The 24,234-nt window shown below is 41.8% G+C and overlaps 1 pseudogene; it reads right to left on the bottom strand.

The window, feature by feature from the left end:
- Positions 1-435: 435 nt before the first annotated feature.
- LOC147727945 (voltage-dependent calcium channel gamma-like subunit pseudogene) lies at positions 436-2,049 on the bottom strand (annotated as a pseudogene).
- Between the last annotated feature and the right edge of the window lie 22,185 nt (positions 2,050-24,234).

Genomic DNA, 24,234 nt, shown 5'->3' with positions numbered 1-24,234 from the left:
AAAGTGAAAGTGCGACTGGACCGGGCACCCTCGCCGAGCCCTGCCGATGTTGTTCAATTACACCCCGGGCACCATGCAAACTCTAGCGCCGGGTCTCCAGGAGATACAGGCCGCAATCTTCACCACCACACAACTCCGGCCTCCGGGGTCCGATCGGGACGCAGTTTTCACCATTCAGGTCTCCTGTGGTTCATCTACTGAGAGATGTCGACAGCTGACAGGATCAATGACAGGATATATGCGGGAGGGTACGAGGATCTCGAGAGCCCCTTGCTCACGCGGCCATCTTGGATGCGCGCGAAGCTCCTCCCCCATGGTCATTATTTTTGTTTTTTTTATATTTATTTTTAGACCATTCCTTTTAACATAAACATTAAAAGAGTCTATTAATCTTTTAAGGCCAATAACTGTCTGACTTAATAAAATAGTGAAATCTTTAATGTATACATAAATGATAATATCAAGCACCAGCTAGGTGCAAGCATTGTATCCACTGAATTCGTACAAATAATGGAATGGAGTCAGAATCGTAAAGTGCATACAGATTAATTGGTAGCAGAATAACACAAAGACATTTACAAGATTTCCAAAAGACAGTGCTAATGTTGAGAAGAAACTTGTCAAAAGACTGAATGGTTTTCATTCCCAAAACTCAAACAATGCCCATGTAAAACGCTTTCTTGGCTGAAAAGAGTTTTCTTCTAAAAACTGGTATTCAAATGACATCATATAAGGCCAACAAAAATGTAAATGCTACCCTGTGAAAAGCAACAAAAGAGAAAGATGGAGAAATTGACCAAGATATATCGTCATTTGATAGAAAAATTATGATAGGGCGTCCTATAAAAGTGTTTGGAGTACATTTAATCCAGCCAAATCGAATAAAGACTACTATCAAAACTGTGCAGCATCAACACAGGAGGTATTCAGTACAAAGATAAAAATGAGTTTATCAAATTTAGAACTGGACTTGTTAAAAAAGTGCAGAAAAATATATTTTCAATCTTACAATAAACACTGATCACAATTATATAAAATAGTGGTTTCAGTAATGGTCCATTCTAACTGTTGTTCATTTTTTCAATGTATGTGTCCATATCCACAGAAGGAGTTAAAGATGCACGTATGCAGATGTCGTTGGAAAAAAAAATCTTATGATCACAGTTTTCTGGCTAGGGTCTTACCCAAACAATATTTAATTATACTGATTGTACATTACATCAACACTTTATTGGCTCTTGGATCTTTCGATCAGTGATCTATGCCTGTATATTATAGAGCAAAATCAAAAATATATCCTTAGTAACATTCTAAGGAATAGATCCTTTTTATTAATGTGGATCTTCAAGAACACAAACTTTGTTTTTTTCTCTTACACAAGAGCAATATCAGTCAGTCATATCTGGAAAAAATTATAAAATTTGAAGTTCAAAAGGAGCTTTAGCTCCTACTCTTTTCCAATGCCTGGTCTGCTCCACGGATCCGTGATGCTATTTATGTGAATTCCACTTATTCCATTGAGAAAAAACAGGAACACAGCAGTGAACTCACACCAGTAAGGCAAGGTGAAGCCAGTGAATGTCACATAATTTCTCAGGACAATTACAAATCCCAACACACCTCCAGAAGACAGAACAAATGATACAATAATGAGAAGAGATCCCAGGTACCATTTACGCCTTGAGTAACATCTTCGCAGATGAGGGAGACCATCATAAGTTCAAGGCCGAAGATGGCACTAACTACAGCAAACGAGAGCGCACTTCTGCAGAAGATCATTCCCAGGTTTAGCCCTTCCACTTGAGCAAAGTCAATATCTGTAGTACATGTTGGGGCACTAAAGTCATTTGTAACACAGAAGTGCCAAAGTCCAAAGAGCTTTTCATTGTCAAGGAGCCAGCGGCCATCACAGACTGAAATGGATGACAGTATCATGGCTATAGCAGCACAAAGAACAATTAAAACTCTAATAAATGTCTCAAAAAATGATCTGTTGGATTTACTGCAAGGAGGCAGCCTTGGCACCTGTTGCACCCCTATAGCGGTCATTTTAAAGTTTCGAGAACAACTGCAGCTAGCAGCCCAGGAGAGTCTCGACCCTTCCGTGCTCGGGGTGAAGGCAGGAATCCGCACTGCGGTTAGACTGAAGTCCAGGTCACTGAAAAACAACAACCATCTTTATTGGCTAATAATAAAGCAATTAGACTGCGGTAAAAGAGCAGCCACTTCTCGCGAGCCTCTCAGCATATTGTAAATATTTAATCTCTTGGCCCATCACAAAAGGGGAATGAGCATTAATATCTTTAAAATGGGCAGGGAGATCAGACATAAAAAGATTAAAAAGGCAAGGGGCCAAAACACAACCTTGTTTCAAGCCGGTGTTTGTTTCCAGGCGTCGGGTTGTATGTCTACTGTCGCCTACTTTAATCTGGACCCAAGTATCTCAATATAGCAGTTTAATCATTTTTAAAAGTGTGTCGGATATTCCCCAATCGTCTAATTTTGACCATAATATGTCACAGAATCGAAGGCGGCTTTTAAATCAATAAAACATATATACAGATTTTGTTTCCTAATTTTAGCTCTTTTGCCTAATAGTGTTAATAAAACTAAATTTGAGTAGGTTGATTCGCCCTTTCTAAAGCCGGTTTGTAAATTTGGTATCAGTTTTTCTTTTGAGGCCAATAATTCCAATTCCTCTAACAGGCAGGTTGCGAATATTTTAGCATCAACATCAGTTAGGGCTATTAATCTATAGTTTTTTGGTTTATCTTGGGGGCCGCTTTTGTAAATTGGTTGAACGATACTACCCTGCCAAGAATCTGGAATTTTACCGGTTCTAAGTACATCATTAAACAGGAAGGTAAGAACCTCTGGCCAATCCTTCAAGGTAGTTTAAATACGGCATTTGGCATTCCGTTGGGCCCAGGCTCACCATTTGACCGAATCCTATGTACCACTTTTTTTACTTTGTCAACTGTTCATGGCTCAATAACCGAGGTATCTGTTGGAACTTGCCCCGATATTTTGGTTATCTCTGGACAGTTATTACGCATAAGAATAGTTTTGTCATAAACAAACTGAGGGCCTAATTTAACCATTTTAGAATTATTTAAAAAAGACACCCAAGTTGATTTGTCAATATTTGCGCTATTACATCTATTTTTTCCATTTTCTAAATTATTAATTAAACTCCAGAAGAGCCTAGGGTCTTTCGATTTGCAGGCATGATGTAATTTGGACCAAATTTTTCATAATAAGCTTGATTGGACTTCCAAATTTCATTCCTGTAAATCTTTTTTAATTGTCTGATTTGTTGAGCTACCACAGCACAAGTGGACCCATTCGCTTTCCTATATAGCGATCTTCTGGTTTTATTGAGTTTACTTTTAAGATATTTTACGCAAGGGGAAAACCATCCTGGGTTCCTTTGAGTTAACGTCTTACCACCTGTAGAGTTTAAATTAGAAACATTTGACAAAAGCACAGTACATAAACAGGGCCAAAGATCTACCGGACTTTTACCCTTGGATATCGCATCTTGCAAATCAACAATTAGGCCAGCTAGAAATTCTGAGATATCCTTTTCAATTTTATCATTCCATATGAGCCTTTTTAGATTGAAAGCGGAAGAATTAATGACTAGGCTTTTGGTTCAATGATTCCTTTTGATATATGCAAATGATACTGTTTGAAAGTCATATTTATTTATTTATTTATTTATTTATTTATTTAATTTATATGGCGCGTTATAACCACCGGGGTCTCTAAGCGCTGTTTGTCCAGATTTACATAGTGAGGTATTGCATTCACTTGATACCGCCTGTACACCTAAGATCTGCTCCATGCTTGTTTAAACAGTACCGTTTTTAGTTTTTTTCTGAAGGATAGTAAGTTACTTTCCTTCCTGAGTTCTGGAGTCAGTTTGTTCCATAAGGCTGGAAGTGTGTTTGAGAACGCGCGACCCCCCACCGTGGTCAATTTGAAGCGGGGTTGGGATAAAAGAGTGGCATCCGACGAGCGCAAAGTCCTACCCGGTGTGTAAGGGGATAGTCGGGATTTCAGATATTTCGGCGCTTTACCATACAAGGCCTTGTGAACAATGCACAATCCTTTAAAAACAATCCTCTGACGGATTGGGAGCCAATGTAACTCCTGCATCAGAGGAGAAGAATGGGCAGTCCTGGGTTTTTTGTAGATCAGCCTAGCTGCATCATTCATAACCCCCTGTAGTCATAGGGTGCAGTATATAATTAGTAAGCTGCTTTAATAATCTGATGCCCTGTGATACATGATATTTTGATTTTAGTATACTATGCTATTTTATTATTGATACAGATTGACTTTGCACTTGTCTATCTCTCACCTACTTTATACTTTTACTGTTTTCTGTAAAACAGTCTTGCCAATGGAAAGCAGTGTTCTGAATGATGGTGCACACATGTGTTCCACAGATTGATACAGAGGGATTAGGTGCAAACTGTTTCTTGAGTTAGATGACTTATGACCTTTGACTATTGCCTTTGGTATGGTCTTCTATCACTTAGTTTTCCAATTTTAAGTCTATGATTTAGCTATTTTAGCTATAGGGATTTCTGGACAGACTATTTATGTCTGAATTATCTTGCAGAAGAATATATGCACCACACTTAGATAACTTTCTTTGATTTTCTTGCTTGATATGCATAGTGCTACACCAGCTATTTTGTAGAAATGGGGTTATCCTTGTTTTCCTACTATTACACTTCCACTTTGATCCATGAACTCTTAATTAAAAACAGTGGGATTAGTTCCAAGGGTGGTCACCTTAGAATTTAAGTTATCCTGGGAGGTGTGTCTTTTAGTCAGGTTATGTCCTAGATCTATTAGTAATAGTTGCCCAGACTTTGAGGACTACTTTGTTATCTTTATTTGTCAGATTTTACAAAATCCTCTCTTAAGTTGACCGAAGTAGTTAGGCCTCATTTAGGCCCTTTGTTGTTTTTATTTCACAGACATTTCCCACATCAATAGATTTCATGAGTTATTACTAGAAGGTGAGGCACATTTTGTTCAAGGGTGTTTTGGTTAGTTTCTGTTGTTATCAGTCAATCTTAGTTACATTTCAACATTTAGGTCAAGGGTGCTTTGATTAGTTTTCAGTTGGTTGTCTGATTTATATTCCCTACATCAAGTTTTAGGTGGTATTTTCCTTAGTTGTCATTCACTTTAGGGATTCTTTTTGTTTTTTATTTTGTTGACAGGTTATGTTGATGTTTGTTTATTTGTTTGTTGTTGTTTATGGATGTTAGCAATTTAAAGTCAAGGGTGCAATGTGCTGACTGGGTTTTTGGCTCTATTTCTGAGTGATGGTGACTTTAAGTTTGCTACCATCCTGGATCCCTATTCTTAGCTTGTTTGGGTCTTTTTCAGGCCTTTTTCCAGACCTAGGCATAAACTAGACGATAGCCACTTTATATGATGATAGATCCCTTATTCCTGACTCTAATCCATCTATTGCCTATTGGCTTTGACATAATTATGTGTCCTTTCATCATTCTACCTATAGTAGGGGGTGGATCCTGTAGTTCTGACTTTATATTACATATTGGTATGGTTTGTGTATGTACTCTGATAGAGCTAAGTGTTTATTTAATCCTTTTCGGGCCTACAAGGCCCAGAACCAGAGAGACTCCATTTTGCTTTCTGCCTCTGCAGACTGAGATGCATGTAGGTCAAGTGTGATGTTTTAGTTATGAGGTGTTGTTCACTCTTTGCAAACTAGAGAGAACCGGCCGGAGCTGAATCTTATCAGGAAATGTCCCTGGGTTCAAGTCTCTTGACGAAACAAGCAGTTGATCACTGTGAGGGCGTCTGGAGCAGGGAGCCTGGTGCATGGATTTGGTGGGAGGAGGCTACTGGCTGGAACTTTCCATGAGGAGAGAGCATTCCATATTAGTGAAGTGCAGAAGAGGCGGAGGGTTCAGTTGGTTTTTGGAACAGTTCAGTTCAGTTGGTTTTCGGAGTTGTCAGAAGCAGTTGTGTTCAGATGGTGTTTGGAGCTGAAGAGAGAAGTCAGATGATTTTTGGAGCTGAAGAAAGCAGTCAGAAGCAGTTACTTATCAGAAGGAGTTGTGATCAGTTGGAGCAGGCAGTTAACAGCTGGAGTTTGGAGTGATACCTTTTGGAAGAGACTGAAGTTATATTGTGGATTAGTCTGTGGGAGCAGCTGGAGTAAGTTGGACATTGGAGCTGGAACAATCAGACAGAGTGAAGAAGCTAGTGGAGCGAACGGTTATCAGTGCGGCAGAAACTATATCATTAGATTGAAGTTGGAAGGTGAAGACAGTTCATGGGGGAGAGGAATCCAGTGCAGAGTGATCAGCGCAGATGTGTGTCCAAGAGTGCAGGGGAGAATCTGAGATGAGCCAAGGCACAGACGAGAGAGGAACCCAGATGACAGTTAGAACAAGACTTCATACTAATCAGGTGATATCTGTCCTGTTATATTAGTGTCCATATATATATATATACATACATTAATCTTGTCCTTTATTTCCTAAGCTATATTCCCTTCTGTATTGTTACATTGATTAATCCTTTTTCTTTCAGCGGTGTGCAGTCTGTTATAATCCAATTCCCTTTTTAGCTATCTACAGTTCCTGTCAACTATATGTGGATGTGTTAGTAATCTGAGCTTTCTTGTTAATAAAGAGATCCCTTAGATCTGTGTATGTGTCTATTCCCCTTTACTTTTCAGGCTATGCCTAGATTGCTAGTTATTGTGATGTTATAATCTGCTATTTTTAATAAAGTAACCCCAGTTCTTAGTGAACAGCTGTGCAAGTGTTATTATTATTGATAAGACTAACCTTTCTTCTAGCCAGATGCTGTAATGGTAACTGATGGATCAAAAGGGAGAAGGAGCGCCTAAATCAAGGAATAACCTTTGCATATAGTAACCCCAGTTCTTAGTGAAGCATTGTGTAACTGTTGTTTTCTTATGATAAAGTTAACCTTTCTTCTAGTCAGATGCTGTTATGTGAACGGATGCATCCCCGTCCAGGTAAATGGTAACTGAGCAAGGGAGTAGAGGAGCACTTGAATAAGGAAATAACCTTTGCATATTGTAATTTGGCCATTCTTGTAAAATATAACAATTGTATATGAGACATCCCCAGTAGATATTAGATATATAGAGGAACTTCCTAACAGAGAGAGAGAGAGCTGAAGGTATTCATAGGACAGTGATCATCGTTGTGTAGCGGCGTTAATGAGAGCATTGATTGTGATCAATGTGTATACCCACAAGATTGTGGCTTGCGCGAGCACTGATGGTGATCAGGGTGTAATGGTAAGTTATCGGAACTGCCCCCTTCACTATGAGTAGGAGGGTGGCATAGTCTGGGTCTGAGTTGCTGCGAGACTATAAGGTATGAGTGTGATAGAGAATATGGAATTCCTTAGTAATCAGTGAGTATTCCTAGTAATCCTATAGATTTAGTGGTGTTTTTGATGATATGAGCTTGTATATTGCTAATTCCCCATCCTCAGGTAGGTACCCAGGTGCCTTGGTAACTAGGTACTGAGGAGGGACGTGGTTACGTTTCGGCTGGATTGGTGGTGTCTTGGTTAGCTGATTCTATCTGGTCCGAAAATCCCGTCGTTACACCATTCTAATAGGATGGATGATGGTACCATCCCTTTTTTATATGAAAAAAGGTGCATATTAAAATTCCCAGTTATAATGATCATCAAGTCCAAATGGTCCTAATATAACAATTTCACCATTTTCCATAATAGATTGAGTTGTGAGGAACTTATCTTTTTCTTCGAGCTCAAATAGACATTTAGAAAAATAATTGATTGTTTACCAATGAATTTAACACACAAAATCCATTTTACTTGGAGGTCTATCTCAAAGTGTTTTACATCAAGATTTAAGGAAACATATATGGAGAGACCTCCACTAGGACGACCTATAGAGGCCTCACGAGTTGCCACATTCAGATATTCATAATAACTAATGATAGGTTCACTACACATTTGCCAGGTCTCCTGCAATATTAAAATATCAAAGGAGTTCAGAAAACTCATTACACTTGACTTTGCTGTTCATACTTCTTGTGCTTAATTAATTTCCTCATTTAAAGTAATGCTGGTGGAAGAGTGTAAAGACGAGTCTTGTTTTTGAAATGATACATTGAAACGCAATGTATACAGATTTCTGCATGATGCACATGACAGTTAAAATTGAACATACTTTTGTATGTAATCTATTGATTTATTATGCAAGCAGCAACCTAAATGATATAATTTTTGCACTGTTCCCCTGACGAAGGTGTTTCACACCGAAATGCATTGGGAATTTATGGACACATCTACGCAACCCTAAAGAACTACTAGGGAGATTAAGAATTCGATGAAGAATATGTTTTCTTTTTACTTTTGATAAAGTTCCGAAATTCAAATCAAAAACAGTTGGTTGATTTCATTCTTGTTGGGTATTACTCACAGACATAGATTATGAGCATTACCACATTTATTGTCAAATGGTAAATGTTGTGGGTAATTTTTTGGAATCTATTAGCTGTTGATTATATTTCATGTATTTGTATAGTACAATTCACTGAATGTCTCACTAATTAAGTTGTTTAAAGAATGTGTGAATTTTTAAGAAATTTTGAAAAGTATTAGATACATTTAAAGCACCTTACAGGGCTAATGTGAACAGTGCACCTTGGTCTTTAAACACATCGTGTTTGAATTTATTGATTTCACATTATTGTCATTTTCTTAATTTGACTGTTTGCCATATAAAAGAGGCTATAGAGCAGCATATAAAAGGACTATGTACCTGTTGGAAAAACAACAAGGCTGGTTTGTAGTGGCTTGGCAAAATTTAAAATCTTTAAAATGTGGCATAAAAAACTTTCTTCTGGGTATCTGATAAAACATAATATGCAAAGTCGACTAAAAGGGACTTTGGCTTAAGGGCAAAAAGCATTTTGGATGAGAAATTAACCTTTTTAGGGGTGGTTAGGGCAGAGGTCATGGCCCCTGGCCACATTCGGGCAGGGACGAGCACATCCTGGCTTGCCTGTGGCATGCCTTCAGTGCGCCGGCAGTACACTAATTTCACAGCAACCATTTATAGGACCCTGCAACCACTAGAGCACTATTCTGCGTAGCGTCTTCATGGTACTAATGCCTGCAAGATCTTTATGGTTGTTCCCCGTTTCCACCCAGCGCACTGTATTAAAAGTCCCTTTCTTAAAAATTTGAAGATCTTTTTAAATCTAGCTAGCAGGTGAAATTCAACATAATTCAGTTCTAGTATGTGTGGGCTGAAACAGCAGATTCCAAAGCAAACAAGTTATTAATAAAAAACGAATGCGTTGCAGTGCTTAATCCCACTCCTCTTTCTGTATGACGCAAGGCCTATGTATCTTCATACTGTACTATGGGAATAAAAAAAATTGTACATAAAAAAAAGTGCCACTATTAGCTGGAAATCTCACCAAGAGTGGTAATAAATTAAAACGAAATCTGGTTAGTAAAAAGAGGTGCGATCTGTTGAAAATGAAAGAGAGGTAATGTTGAAGACTCTCTTAATATGTTCAAACCGGTTATCGAAAGAAGCTCTCTTCAATGAGACCTTTTGATAAAATAGTTGTTTATCATGACTCTTTTCAAATTTCAGGCAAGATTCTGGGACATCAAATAGGCCTGAGTGCCCTATCAGCTCTAAGGCCGCCTTCAGGTAAACAAGTCAAGGAATTTTTAAGGCCGCATTTAGTCGTAGACAATCTTTTACAATCAGTTGAATACGGACGGTCTCTGCTCTTACCCAGATAAAGTGGGATAATAACAAGGGAGATAATTTGATTTTGTCCTCAATATAAGGGCTCCCCAATGATGAATGGCAAATGGCATTGGCACACCTTCTGGGAACCACCAAGATATTCTTCCAAAACGTATTTTCTACTTGTAGCAACCTATGTACAATAATTATACCCGAGATACCTGGCCCATACGTAGCAATAGCAAAACCTTTATTAAAGTAAATCTCCAACAACTCCTTCACTCTTTAAAATCCTAACTTTTTACAAAAGCCATGCAAGCCAATAATCAACTTTTCAGGAAGAGATATCCTATTTACCCGCATCTGTAACCACTTTGCTTAGTTGTCAAAAAGGAAACCTACATAAGAGAAGAACTCGAAGACCACCTCGGAAACCATTGATTTGTTAATAAAATGAGGCGGCTTTTTGTCATGCTTGCCCCACGGATCATTGTGAACATTTTACTCTCATTGGCCCTTAAGTCTAGATTGTGTATAAAATCTATAAAATCATCAATTAAACTTTGTAGTTCTCTCCCCGTTCGGGGCGCAAGGAGATCATCAGCGTATAAAGAAATGAGGAGAGTGTGTGCCCCGATGTAAGGTATATCCTTTGCTTTCAATTGTAATACTTTGTCAACTCTGTTAATACATACAGAGTAGAAAAATGGGACAAGGACACCCTTGTCCTATGCCTCTTTTGATCCTAAAGATGTCAGTACATTCACCGTCCTTACCGAAGCGGACACTTGCAATGGCATCCTTATAAAGATGTTGAATAAAAGAAATAATGCCCGGCATCACACCCATCTCCTTCATATTAGACCATAGCTTGGAGTGTGACACGCAGTCAAAAGCTGCTGTAAGGTCTATAAAAGACAGATAGATAGAACCCTTTAAAGCAGCCGTATATTTGCCAATAACTAAGCTCAAATTAAGACATTGATCTACAGTTCCCAAGTCTTTCTGAAAATAATATTGTGTGTCAACTGAGATAGCATTTTCCACAGCCCAGTCCTCCAGCCTATACAAAATAATTCACCCCCATGACTTTGACAGTGGAATCTAAAAGCGATATAGGCCTATAATGCTTTCCCCTTGTTTGAAAATAGGTATAATTAATGAACTATTTCAGTATGGGGCGGGCCTCCCATTGCAACAGCTTTGTGAGCAAAGGAGCCCAGAGATTGTGATTCTCATTAAATACATCTAGGGGGACCCCATCCGACCTGGAGCCTTGCACTTACTACTTTTGGCCAGAGCACTAAAGACCTCTGGTTAGTTAAAAAACAAAGGGTGTAACAGTGGTCTCTGAGGGCTCCATGAGCCCTTCCTCATCTTGGGCCACCAGGGTTTTCTGGGTGGAATATATACTGGGGAAAGGATTCACCCACTGCTGTTTCTGGATATGGACTTCATTTAAAGTACGATAACTCTGGCAAGGCTTGCTTTGCACAGAGGTGGCTGCTTTCATAAAACACTAGGGAATTAACACATGCCTTTGGAACGTGCAAGAAGAGCCCATTTGCCCATCACTGTGTTTGTGCTACCAACGTTCTTCAAATATCTGAGGTCTAGTGTAAAAATGCAGAAATAATTTTATCTCCAGGTAATACAGGGGATGTTGCATTTGATGAGTATTCCACTGTCTTCCCCATAATAAATATCACTTTTTTTCAGTGCTGCATTTGCATGGTGGGTTGGGCTGGGTGTTCACTTTTGAGGGTCAGGACTTTTTTCCATCATCAGACCAACACAGGGCAAGTGAGAAATGCAGAGAAGAGAGATTGAAGCATGCAGTGAAAGATTCAAAACAGTGACAAATGGAAAAATCAGGGATGAAAAATGACCTAAAAGACTGAGGTAAAGAGACTGACAGTGTAGGGGGGGAAAGAAAGAGGGATGAGGTGGAATCAAGACCATGCACCCTTCACATTCAGCAACCCTGGCATTTGGAAGCGCAGGCAGTAGGCTCCTATGAAGACCTTAGGTCGACTACACTTATTCACATTATTTATTTAGGCATTTAGTTATCTATTTATTTGTACACAATAAGCACTTATTTTACCATTTTTCATTGTGCTGTTTGTCGTGCCTCTCGTCAGTCCTGGAATGTTGTGACTGAGCATCAGTGCATTTCAAACCGAATCACTACTAGATATTATGAGGCTCTTGAGGCATCGTTTCTGTTGCATAGAACCTTAAGAAAATCAATGAGGTATTGGCTTTAAAAGTAGAAATACTCTACTGCACCAACACATTTCTGTATTTTTTCTTATGGTAAACCACCAACCCCACTTAAATAAACCAGGGGACGAGGGAATTAGCAACCAAATAGTAGATGTGTGCAATGGCTGCGTACTGAAAGGAGTCAGCTGTTTCCCAGCTGAGAGCTAATTGGTAGATGTTGCCCTCAGTCAAATGATGTCTAGGCATGTTTGTGCGCTGGTGGGGTCAGCCCACAGTCCACTGATATGTAGTAATACAGGGTCCCTCAGTAATACAGGTTCCCTTCTCTTAGGCACCTAGAGAAACTGTATACCAAGTTAAGGCACATGTGTAAACTGGGTACTTTGAACTTCATAAGAGCTGTGCAAGAAGGCTCCATCTGGAGCTACTGGACATTGGGCGTTTTCCTTTGGGCTGACAGGGTGGGGGTGGTTTCACTGCTGATGATGGCTAGTTTTGTTGCTGGGGCCCGGGTCAGCCATATTTCTTGCCTGTGGTGCTTCAGTGTTTAACAAATTAATCAATGCAAAACATTTGTTTCTCAAGCATGCCTAGCCAGGCCACACTCACTCCAAAACTGGTCGGTTTCTAATTCGAGTGGTTACCCGTCTCATGCAGGATTGACCTTAAAGACTTTGTGGGAGACGGAGTAAGGGGTCTTCTGCTACTTGGCCCCTGAGAGTCCATTACATATATGACAAAGACTCCCCAAAAGAGTGTTATTCTTTATAATGTGATCATCGCAACACATTTCAGTTTAGTATATTAAATTATATCATTTCATCAAATGGCAGAGATTAAAAGTGATTCTACTCAAGAACTCCGAAAAAAGCATGCCCCCACTACCACTGACTCGATGACTCTGTTATTAGTGAACCAAGAGAAACCTCATCGGTCTTTTGCCCTCAGTACATTACACTAGGTGCTACTATAGATGGAGTAACATTACAGTCTTTTGTGCAGTGCACACCCTGACCTTGTATTTCAAGGTGCTCTCATGTGATGACTAATGGAAAGGAGCAATTGTGAAAAAAGTAATTGCCTAGGATCACACAATGTGATCAAGTGGAAGGCAGAATGGATGCAAAGTTTCCTGGCCTCATGGAGTGGAATTCAGCTACATACAAGTTACAAAAGGTGGTGTGAGGAATGCTTGCAATTTGTCTAACCCCTGGCAATTGCTCGGGTAGCATTCCAACCTATCATTCTTTTGCCCACCATGCCACCTCAGATTAGACCAAGCCAGAATTGGAATGGGCCAGATACTTCTTGTTGATGTCCTAGGACATTGCTATGGATTACCATACAAAGGTCAGTTATGCAGACTGCGTAAAGAATCTGTGAAAACCTTAGGACACATAGGGCCTGATTGACAAAGGTAAACTTACACTTTTGCGTAAGTCTATGTTTTTTTGGGAATTTACAAACTCAGATTTAATAGTAAATTTAGAACTGCGGGGATAAAAAGATATCCATGTCGTATCTTTTATTTGCAGAGGTCTCAGCCCTGACTGCGGAGTCTGAAGTCATAAGCTTACTATTAAATTGGAGTCTCTGAATTCCAAAACAAACATAAAAGTGTAAGTTTATATTTGTGAATCAGGCCCATAGTTTGTATGTAAGGTGATGACTGAACATGATTAATAAGATTAAGTCCCTAATATCTGAAAGGGTCAGTCGTATTATCAGTGGAATGTAATATTGGACATTGTAGGGATTCTCTAATTTACTTACTGGTTATATATTATTTTAAACAATAAATAACCTATTTATAAACAAGTAAAAAATAAAGAGAGTGATGAATGAGTTTCCATGCATATTGTTTGCCTTGTGTGGATACATTAAGTCCGGAGTGTGCCATAGTTTGTCCTGATCCGTTAAGCCTATAGCATGCTTTTTATGAATGACAGACATGCATCCATATTGCCAGTTATTAATTTCCAATGCATTTATAAAGTTATCCAAACCATGTAACTTTGGTCTTCAATTCACATTACAGAGATAAAAGGAATGCAGGACCTGATGTACCTTTGCGGAGTTGTACTCGCCAACCACTGACACAAACCATGCCGATTTCTACTAAGGAAAGAATTCCCTTTTCATTCCATTCTCAAATTATCTGACTTGTAAAACATGTTTTGTACATTGTGAGAAAAATTCCCTTTTGCTTGGTCAATTCCATTTTTTTGATGAATTTGGTTGCTAGGTTTTAGACTGTGCACACTAGGGCTGATTCCTGAATGGCATATTTGACTATCCTGAAAAGCAATAGTTTATGGTTTAGAAGCTGCACACATTGTGTGCCATATACCATGACACAGGAAAACATAGCTTAAGGCCTACCATTTAAGTCTGGCTGCTGCAGTTTAAACCTGCAGCCAGACCTGTCAAAATAACTATTTTGACAGGGTAAAAACCTTTCTTCTAAATACTAAAAAGTCCTCATAGGTAGGCCTTGTAGCTCACAAGGTATAATCAGAATGGTATTCCAAAGTGGGACATGTAGAAATGTAATATCGCCAAGTCCCTTCAGTGGTAAGTAGTCATGGGCGAATTTTGCGGATCTCGCGTTCGCGAATTTTGCGGATTTGCGAATTCGCAATCCGCAAAATCCGCGAATTCCCGCGAATTTGCGGATTTTTTTTTTTGTGTTCGCCCGTGTTTCTGCCAGTTCGCGAGGGTTTTTACAATTTCGCAATTTGCGAACTTACCTGTCGGGTCGCAAGTTTTGCGAACTTGTTGTTTCTACGTGTCCAGCCTGTTTGGGACACTCTTCTTCATCACTGCCACTCTCTGTCACCACTGCCACTCTCTGACTACTCATGCCACCCTCTGGCCCACCCATGCCACCCTCTGTTTCATCACCACACCCTCTGGTTGTCCAGTGTACATTATTTTCGGCAAAGCAAAGCACACCTTCCCTGCCTCAAGTGACCTGAATTAATTTGGGGCTGATTAATGTGTCACAGAATATTTTTTTAGCTGGCACCTGCTTCCTTAGTGCGCCCTGATTAGTGATCTTTTGCACTTGCTAAGTGCTTTCATTGTTGCAAAATTAGTTACAACACCTGCCCTGCCCCAACTGACAATAATGAATTAGGGGCTGATTAATGGATTTTAACTTCCAGCCTGGCTCCTGCTTGTCTCCCTTAGCTGTAATTCAGGACCTTTGTGGCATATGTGTAACTATTCTGAGGTTCAGAGCAGGGTCACATAATGGTTGCAACTGGCAACTGAACTCTGGAGGGGCCCCTCAGGAAGCACTACAGGAAATGGCTACTAATGATGAGCCTGAACTTTTGAACCTGGCAAGTAGTTTCAGTTTTGCTAACATCGTATTTCTGCAATTTAGCACTTATTCGCGGGGCGCGAAATTGTACTGGGAAGCCGCGAACTCACGCGAACAGTGCGAGCAGTGCGAGCAAAATCCGCTGCTCGCGGATTTGCGGATTTTGCGGGAGATTCGCGAATCTCGCGGATTGCGGATTTCCCGAAAATCCGCAAAATCCGCGAGCGGAACGGATTTTCCGCCCATACCTAGTGGTAAGCCCAAAAAGCTATTCTCACCATGGAAGGCTCTGGTTGTCCTGTGAGATAACTGGAGTACAGATTATAATTAAGGCTCCCTGTTTTCCGTTTTTATGGATTATTACAGATAAATACAGACAGAAAACAATGTGTTTTCTATCTGCATTTAATTTTAAAAGTGGAGAAATACAGAATATTGTGCTTCTTTTAAGTGACTCTCAGTGCTGTCTTTCATAAATTATAGACCATCAGCTGAACAGATGGCTAGCATGGGAAATAAAAAAGCAGGATGATATTTCTTTAACCCTATCCATGCTAATGACGGAACCGCTCCGTCATCAGCCGCTGTGGCGCTGTGCTGATGACGGAGCGGTTCCGTCATGGCCCGGCCGCCGCGCCTGCGTGGTGCTGATTTCGCGCCAGCGCGGCGCGTTCTATTGAGCGGGCGGGGCCATGACGGAACCGCTCCGTCAGGAGCACAGCTCAACCGCGGCTGGTGACGGAGCGGTTCCGTCACCAGCATGCGCCCGCCCCGCCCCCTTAGCACTGCGGCGGTGAAGGGGTTAAATAACTGCATATGTCAACATACATTTATGGTAAAATGCTAATATTTACTTGTTGATGTATTGTTATCCTCATCCTCGGACCCACCCCCTCAGCCTAGGACGACTCCTGGTGGCCGACCACACTGGGAACAGCACCGACACCCACTGAACATGCACGCAACCTGGGATTCATCCTCGACTCCTCCCTCTCCATGTCTAAACAGGTCGGCGCCGTCTCCTCCTCCTGCTAAAACACCCTCCGCATTCTCCACAGGATCTACAAGTGGATCCCAACTGAAACAAGAAGAATGGTGAACCAAGCCCTCATCAGCAGCAGAATGGACTACGGCAACGCACTCTATGCAGGAATCCCAGCCAAACACCTACGACGACTACAACGCATCCCAAACGCCTCCGCCCGACTGATCGTCAACGTCCCTCGCTGCAGCCACATCACCCCCACCTGAGAGACCTACACTGGCTCCCCGTCGACAAGAGGATCACCTTCAAGCTCCTCACCAATGCACACAGAGCACTCCACAAACCCGGACCAGCCTACCTTAACAGCAGACTCAGCTTCTACAGCCCCACTCGCCAGCTCAGCTCCGCCAGCCTAGCCCTCGCCGCAGTCCCCCGCATTCAACGAACAACCTCCGGTGGCAGATCCTTCTCCTACCTCGCCGCCAAGACCTGAAACACCCTCCCTACCCACCTAAGGCAGACCCAGGATCTGCTCACCTTCAGAAGACTCCTCAAGACCTGGCTCTTCGAACAGTAGCGGCACCCCCTCTCCTCAGCGCCTTGAGACCCTCATGGGTAAGTAGCGCGCTTTACAAGTACTTTGATTGATTGATTATGTAATATTTGGCAGCTTAAGTAGCTGAAACACGACAGACATCAAAGTATCAGTTAAATAAATACGGAGATGTATAGTTTTACAACTTCATTTGTACGCAAAACACACAATAAATATGGATAAATACAGATAAAATAGCCCTAAAATATATATGGGTAAATACAGACAGAAATGTTGAAAAAATTAAAACTATAAAACTTTGAGCACTAATTTTATTACTAATTAAGCTACCTCACATTTGGAAACAGCTACAAAAATGATTCAACCACTATTTTTAACACTTATTAAAAATCCAATCTAATGGTACAGTCAGATTTGTAAAAAATATTTAGGAAAAGGAACTTTTAGAATGTTACTTTTTTCCTGCCTGTAGCTCGTCGAGTTAACCTTGCAGGTGATCGCAGCTGCCTAGCAAGTGCTTGATCTTAATGTGTGTGCAAACTGCTTCCAGAGCAGAAACATGACTTAGATGTGGGGGGATGTTTTTCTTTCTGTTGCAGGAAGACCAGTTAGGCTGGACTGAGGAACTTCCTTAACTTGTAAAGGACCTGCCCTTTCATTAGTAAATATAAGGTAAGGCATGGAGAAGACAAACCTTTGTTCCCCACCCAGGCTGGCCCTAACCACCATTTGAGTGAGCTGAGCTCTGAAACCAGTTCGGATTGACCGCAAAGGAGGGGAAATAATCATTTCCCAGGGCACATCTCTGGGCAGGCACACAGGCTCTGTACAGAGAAGGAAGGTGCAATGACATTGTTTGCAGGATGGCAAACAGGAACTGTTGAAAAAATAAGTATGTTTGTCCCTGGAATCTTTTACTGCACTGTTTAGGTAGGAGTCAGGAGTCACACCCACTTGCTAGTTAACAGTAACCATTAATGTGGCACTCCAAGATACTCTCCCTCAGAACACTTTCTGGACATGCAGAAGAACAGAAGAACGACTGCACTTTCTGTTTGAGACCTTTGAGTATACCTGAAGGGCTGGGCCTGCTCTTACTTGTACCAAGGACATAGAAGTGGACACTAAAGTTGAGTTGAATGGCCTGTGTACCTATATGGATACAAGCTGCAGTAGGCCTTTTCAATAGAATGATCAAAGGATTTTTCCTGAAATGACCAGTGACCAGTTACATCTGGCTTAGGACTGGACCCTTCTGGAGTCCTCTACCAGAGTGAGTTCTGAGCCCCAAGTGAAGTTCATGAAGTCTCAGGAGCCTTAGTGTTGTCCATAAGGACTTATTCTGGAATATCTGAAAAATCTTGACTTTTACGACTTCCAGACCACTGGAGGACCGGGACCAGCCACCAAAGTCAATCTACCTTAGGCGTGACCTCACTGGGTAGAAAAACAGGTTGGTCTCACTCAGAGCTTTTTGGCACCTGAAAATCCGGTTCAGTAGACCCACATGGAAAGACTTTCCACTTCGGTGTGACCTTCCCAAATGCCGCTTAGTGCCTTGTGCTACTGGAGAAAACCTAGCTCCAAAAACAAGACTAAGGGGCCGATTAAGATGGCGGACGGACCTGAGTCCGTCCGCCACCATAGAGTAGGAGGGACCGTCCGCAGGGGTTGCGGCGGTCCCTCCGTGCAAATTAGGATGTGACCGCCACCCTGGCGGTCACATCCTGTATTTTTATCATTGCGGAGGGTGCTGCTTGAAGCAGCACCCGCCGCAATCATAAAAATGTAAGTTGTGCATTTGCATGCACAAAGCGGCAGGCACCTCGCGGTGCCTGCCGCTTTGTGCAGGCAAATGCAGGGGAGTACCATAGGTACCCCCCATGTGCACCCACCACCCCCCCTTCACCCCTGGGGGCCCGCAACGGGCCCCCAAACACAAATCCGTATGCCTTTACACGGCGGAAATGCCGCCGTGTAAAGGCATCTTTCCGCAGACATCCTAATATGGCTGGCGGTGTCTGATAGACACCGCCAGCTATGTTAAAGCTTTTCCGCCGCGGTCGGAAGGTGACCGCGGCGGAAAAGCTGCGGACTGAAAAACGATCCCCCAGCCATCCTAATCTGGCGGGGGGTCTTTTTCAGTCCGCAGCGGTTTTCCCGCATCCTCCGGGCCGGCGGTGGCTTCCGCTGGCCCAGAGGATGCGGGAAAACCGCAATCGTAATCAGGCCCTAAGTCTGATGATATAAATCCTGACCAGAAGTAGGAATTCCCTGGGCATTAAATTTGACTTTTCCCACTCAAGGCTTTTCCTGCCAATACCAACGGCTTCAGCTGAACCTCATTCAATGCCTATCTGAGTTTGAAGAAATTTTGCTGGATACAGTCTGTTATCTTGCCCTGCTGGAGGATTTTGTTTTCTATTTCAATGACTAAGTCAGAAGGTCCTGGTCACATGTTTGGCGCTTTACTTTTTTCTTGGGACTTTTTTTTATTAAATATTTTTAAAAATGATATATCTAGCTTCTTTTATTGGATTTTTGATGTTTTTGCAACTCATTGTTTATTAAAATTTACTAAATTTTAATACGTTGTAGTTGGATTTCAACGATATTGTGTCTTTGAAAGCTGGCTATCAACTTTTCTGTGAAACTGCTACAGTCCCAACACCAAATTAGTGCTTGAGACTCAGTCAGCTACCCCAGGGGATAGGGGAGTGGAATGTGGAGAGAGAGAGAGAGACACAGAAAGAGGGAGAGAGAGATAGAGAGTGATAGTGAGAGGGAGAGAAATGTCTTCAACACCAACTGGTCACTTCCTGAGAAAGGTGACCTCCTATGGCATTCCATCCACCCTCTGTGCTGGTTACATGAAATGGTACAAAACACACTATTTAACGGAGGGTCTAAGGGCAAGTTTTACGACTCAAAACTGGACACATGCCCCTAATCAGTAACTTATAACAACAAAGAGTGTCCAGGAGTCGCAATCCAGTGTTTTTACTCAAGACTTACCACCATGTGACTTATAAGTTGGACTGTGTGTTTATTCAGGTGCAAAGAAACATTCAGCTACTCATATATTCAACATGCAACAAGGGTAGGAATTTTTCCCATCTGTTGCCGCTCTGTACCACCATTATCACATCATTTGGGTTCTCCTTACCCAGGAGTTAGTATACAAAGTCAATCACACTGTGACAGGTGTGGAGACTATATGAGTGAGGAGACCGATGTCATTTGTGTGTATGATGGTATCGAAAATGGTGTTGAAAGGAATGTTTTACACCTGAGGGGAAGCAGTGCAGTGAGGATAAAGTGAAAAGTGAGTAAAATTGGGTGAAACTGAGTAGAAAAGCGATTTATTAGTTTCTCTCAGATCCCAAGGTTAAAAACAAGTGAATAAAGTAGATTTGACAAAATATCTACTGGCAAGTGGTCGACATGTTTCTGCATATAGTAGGTGTTTCCTATGCATTCGTCAGGACCTTGATGTTGCTACTGCTTGCATTAAATTAGTGAAAAAAAATTATTAAAAGGGAAAAATTTCACCTGAAAAGCAGGTGTAGAATCTCCGCCACAGTCTACAAAAGTCACACGGAAGACAAAGAAAAGAGAAAAACATATCATATATTAAAGAATGCACTCTACGCATTGTGCTATTCCAGTGGTCATGTATTTTCATTTTAACAAACATGATAGCACTCACCCAATACTTGTGGGGATGGCGCCTCACCTCACCTGGCAGCAGCTCAGGTAGAATAGGAGCACCGCTCTGTTTAGCAGGATACAATCACAGGGACACTCAACCGAATCAGTTAAAACAAGGCAAAAAGTCAATAAAGTGCAGTTCTGATAGTGTGAGAAACAAACTGTCTTAAAATATATGTTAGAAGTATCACCGGTACCTGACCGGGAGTGTTTTGTATGTTCGAGCTTCTAGCATCATAAAGCTACGAACTCGTAGCGGGCAGTAACCACACTCTTACCTCTCCGTCGGTGTCTCCAAGCGTCCCTCTGGGCTGTTCTGGGGAGGCACCGAACAAGAGAAAAGGGCGGGTATATGAATGAAACCAGTATGGTGCATGATGGGAATCGTAGTTTTCAGCAAACTGGGAAACAGTAGTTCTAAACAGAAAAGGAAAAGGGCTCAAAGATATTATAATGACATCCACGGTATTGGTTTGTTTAGGTCCTCCTTGTCGCTGTTAAGTTTGTAAACCCATTTCTGCTCAATTCTAAACAGAAATTTCCCGACATCAGGGCAGTGGTCCGGTATCGTGGGCTGCTCAAGTATTGTCCATTGAAATTCACTTGGACCGTGACCCTTTTCCAGAAAATGAGCTGTTAAGCGAGTTGCTTGTTTCCGACAGCGGACTGTGCTCTTATGTTCACCAATTCTTATTTTGGTTTTCCGGGTAGTCATCCCCACATATCTCTTTGCGCATGGGCACGTGATCATGTAGATGGTGTTCTCACTGTTGCAATTGGTGAATTTGCACTGTTGCCATGGGCGCATAGTTCCGATGTCAACACTGGTAGACTTAGTGGTTTGTGGACATGCCGAGCAGCTGCCGCAGGGATGGTGACCTTGTACCGGCGGCAGATCCCACAGTGCACCAATCTGTCTAGATGGTTTATGTTTTGGTCTAGTATGGACTAGATGATCTTTTGTGTTAGGTCCTCTTTTGAAAGCAAAGAGTGGCGGAGGTAAAATTTCTCCGCTAGTATTCAGAATGGACCAAGGTTTAGTTATATTTTTTCGAACCTCATTTGATCTAGTGTGGAAGGTGTTCACGAAAGTCATTCTTTTAGTTCTTTCTTTAGGAATTGCAATCTCCAATAGGGCGTCTCTGTTATTATTGGAGGCCCTTTTCTTTGATTGGCGAATGATTTTGGCTGGATATTTCTTTTCTCGTAAGTATTCTGAAAGTGTCTCTGAATGTTTCTCAAAGGATTCCTTAGTGGAACAGTTCCTCCTGAGCCTCAGGAATTGCCCGAAGGGCAAATTCTCCCTGAGCGCTCGGGGGTGGCAACTTTCAAAACTGAGAAGCGCGTTGCGTGCCATGGGTTTTCTGTATAACTCCGTCTTTAACCCATCTTCTGTGGCCACTATTAGAAGATCCAAGAACGGCAGTTCTTTGTTGCTGGATTCTAGGGTGAATTTCAAAAACTCATTGCAGTTATTCAGCCAATTATGGAATTAAAAAAGGCTAGCCTCTGATCCTCTCCATACGACAAAAATATCGTCTATGTATCGCTTCCAAAGACGAAGCGATACATAGTGGGGGTTGTCTTGGTGTAGTATTTTTGTCTGTTCTCCCGGGTGGCGGCCTCTGTTGTTTGTGCACCTTAGGTAGACAGTAGAAATAAGGGATCGATGGGTGGGAAGTGCAGAGAAATTGACCCTCTTGAGGAGTAATCCATCCTTGGGACGTAGCCTCTTCTACTAGATTGCTGATCTTTGTTCTTAATCTTTCTGTGGGGTCGTCTTTCAATGGTAGATAAGACTTGCGGTCTTGTAAGGTGCACAAACAACAGAGGCCGCCACCCGGGAGACCAATCATCTCTGGCATAGGATCAGTCCTGGAGCCACTCTCTACATTTGTTGATTATTTCCTCAACCCAATTGTTAAGGAAATGCCAACATACCTTAAGGACACAAAGGATGTGTTACGATTACTTCCAGACGTAAATTTTGACAGCTCCATGGATCTACTTGTGTCCTTCGATGTAGAGTCTCTGTATACGTCGATTCCTCAAACAGAGACCCTGGAAGTGGTGGGTAACATCCTTCAGGAAAGGGAACTACAAACAATAACTCCAGTTGCTTTTATTATGGAACTAGCAGAGCTGGCAATGAAAGAGAATTATTTCAAATTCGAGGATACCATCTACCTCCAGACCTCTGGCACCAGCATGGGCAGTGTTTTCGCGCCCAGTCTGGCGAACCTTTATGTCCATGTACTAGAACAGACAAAAATACTGCACCAAGACAACCCCCACTGTGTATCGCTTCATCTTTGGAAGCGATACATAGACGATATTTTTGTCGTATGGAGAGGATCAGAGGCTAGCCTTTTTGAATTCCATAATTGGCTGAATAACTGCAATGAGTTTTTGAAATTCACCCTAGAATCCAGCAACAAAGAACTGCCGTTCTTGGATCTTCTAATAGTGGCCACAGAAGATGGGTTAAAGACGGAGTTATACAGAAAACCCATGGCACGCAACGCGCTTCTCAGTTTTGAAAGTTGCCACCCCCGAGCGCTCAGGGAGAATTTGCCCTTCGGGCAATTCCTGAGGCTCAGGAGGAACTGTTCCACTAAGGAATCCTTTGAGAAACATTCAGAGACACTTTCAGAATACTTACGAGAAAAGAAATATCCAGCCAAAATCATTCGCCAATCAAAGAAAAGGGCCTCCAATAATAACAGAGACGCCCTACTGGAGATTGCAATTCCTAAAGAAAGAACTAAAAGAATGACTTTCGTGAACACCTTCCACACTAGATCAAATGAGGTTCGAAAAATTATAACTAAACATTGGTCCATTCTGAATACTAGCGGAGAAATTTTACCTCCGCCACTCTTTGCTTTCAAAAGAGGACCTAACACAAAAGATCATCTAGTCCATACTAGACCAAAAAATAAACCATCTAGACAGATTGGTGCACTGTGGGATCTGCCGCCGGTACAAGGTCACCATCCCTGCGGCAGCTGCTCGGCATGTCCACAAACCACTAAGTCTACCAGTGTTGACATCGGAACTATGCGCCCATGGCAACAGCGCAAATTCACCAATTGCAACAGTGAGAACACCATCTACATGATCACGTGCCCATGCGCAAAGAGATATGTGGGGATGACTACCCGGAAAACCAAAATAAGAATTGGTGAACATAAGAGCACAGTCCGCTGTCGGAAACAAGCAACTCGCTTAACAGCTCATTTTCTGGAAAAGGGTCACGGTCCAAGTGAATTTCAATGGACAATACTTGAGCAGCCCACGATACCGGACCACTGACCTGATGTCGGGAAATTTCTGTTTAGAATTGAGCAGAAATGGGTTTACAAACTTAACAGCGACAAGGAGGGCCTAAACGAACCAATACCGTGGATGTCATTATAATATCTTTGAGCCCTTTTCCTTTTCTGTTTAGAACTACTGTTTCCCAGTTTGCTGAAAACTACGATTCCCATCATGCACCATACTGGTTTCATTCATATACCCGCCCTTTTCTCTTGTTCGGTGCCTCCCCAGAACAGCCCAGAGGGACGCTTGGAGACACCGACGGAGAGGTAAAAGTGTGGTTACTGCCCGCTACGAGTTCGTAGCTTTATGATGCTAGA

This window comes from Lissotriton vulgaris, chromosome 3_1 (assembly GCF_964263255.1).
Source record: "Lissotriton vulgaris chromosome 3_1, aLisVul1.2, whole genome shotgun sequence".
Lineage (NCBI taxonomy): Eukaryota > Metazoa > Chordata > Amphibia > Caudata > Salamandridae > Lissotriton > Lissotriton vulgaris.
Note: the sequence above shows the minus strand (reverse complement) of the source record. Positions and strands in the feature narration are given on the sequence as shown.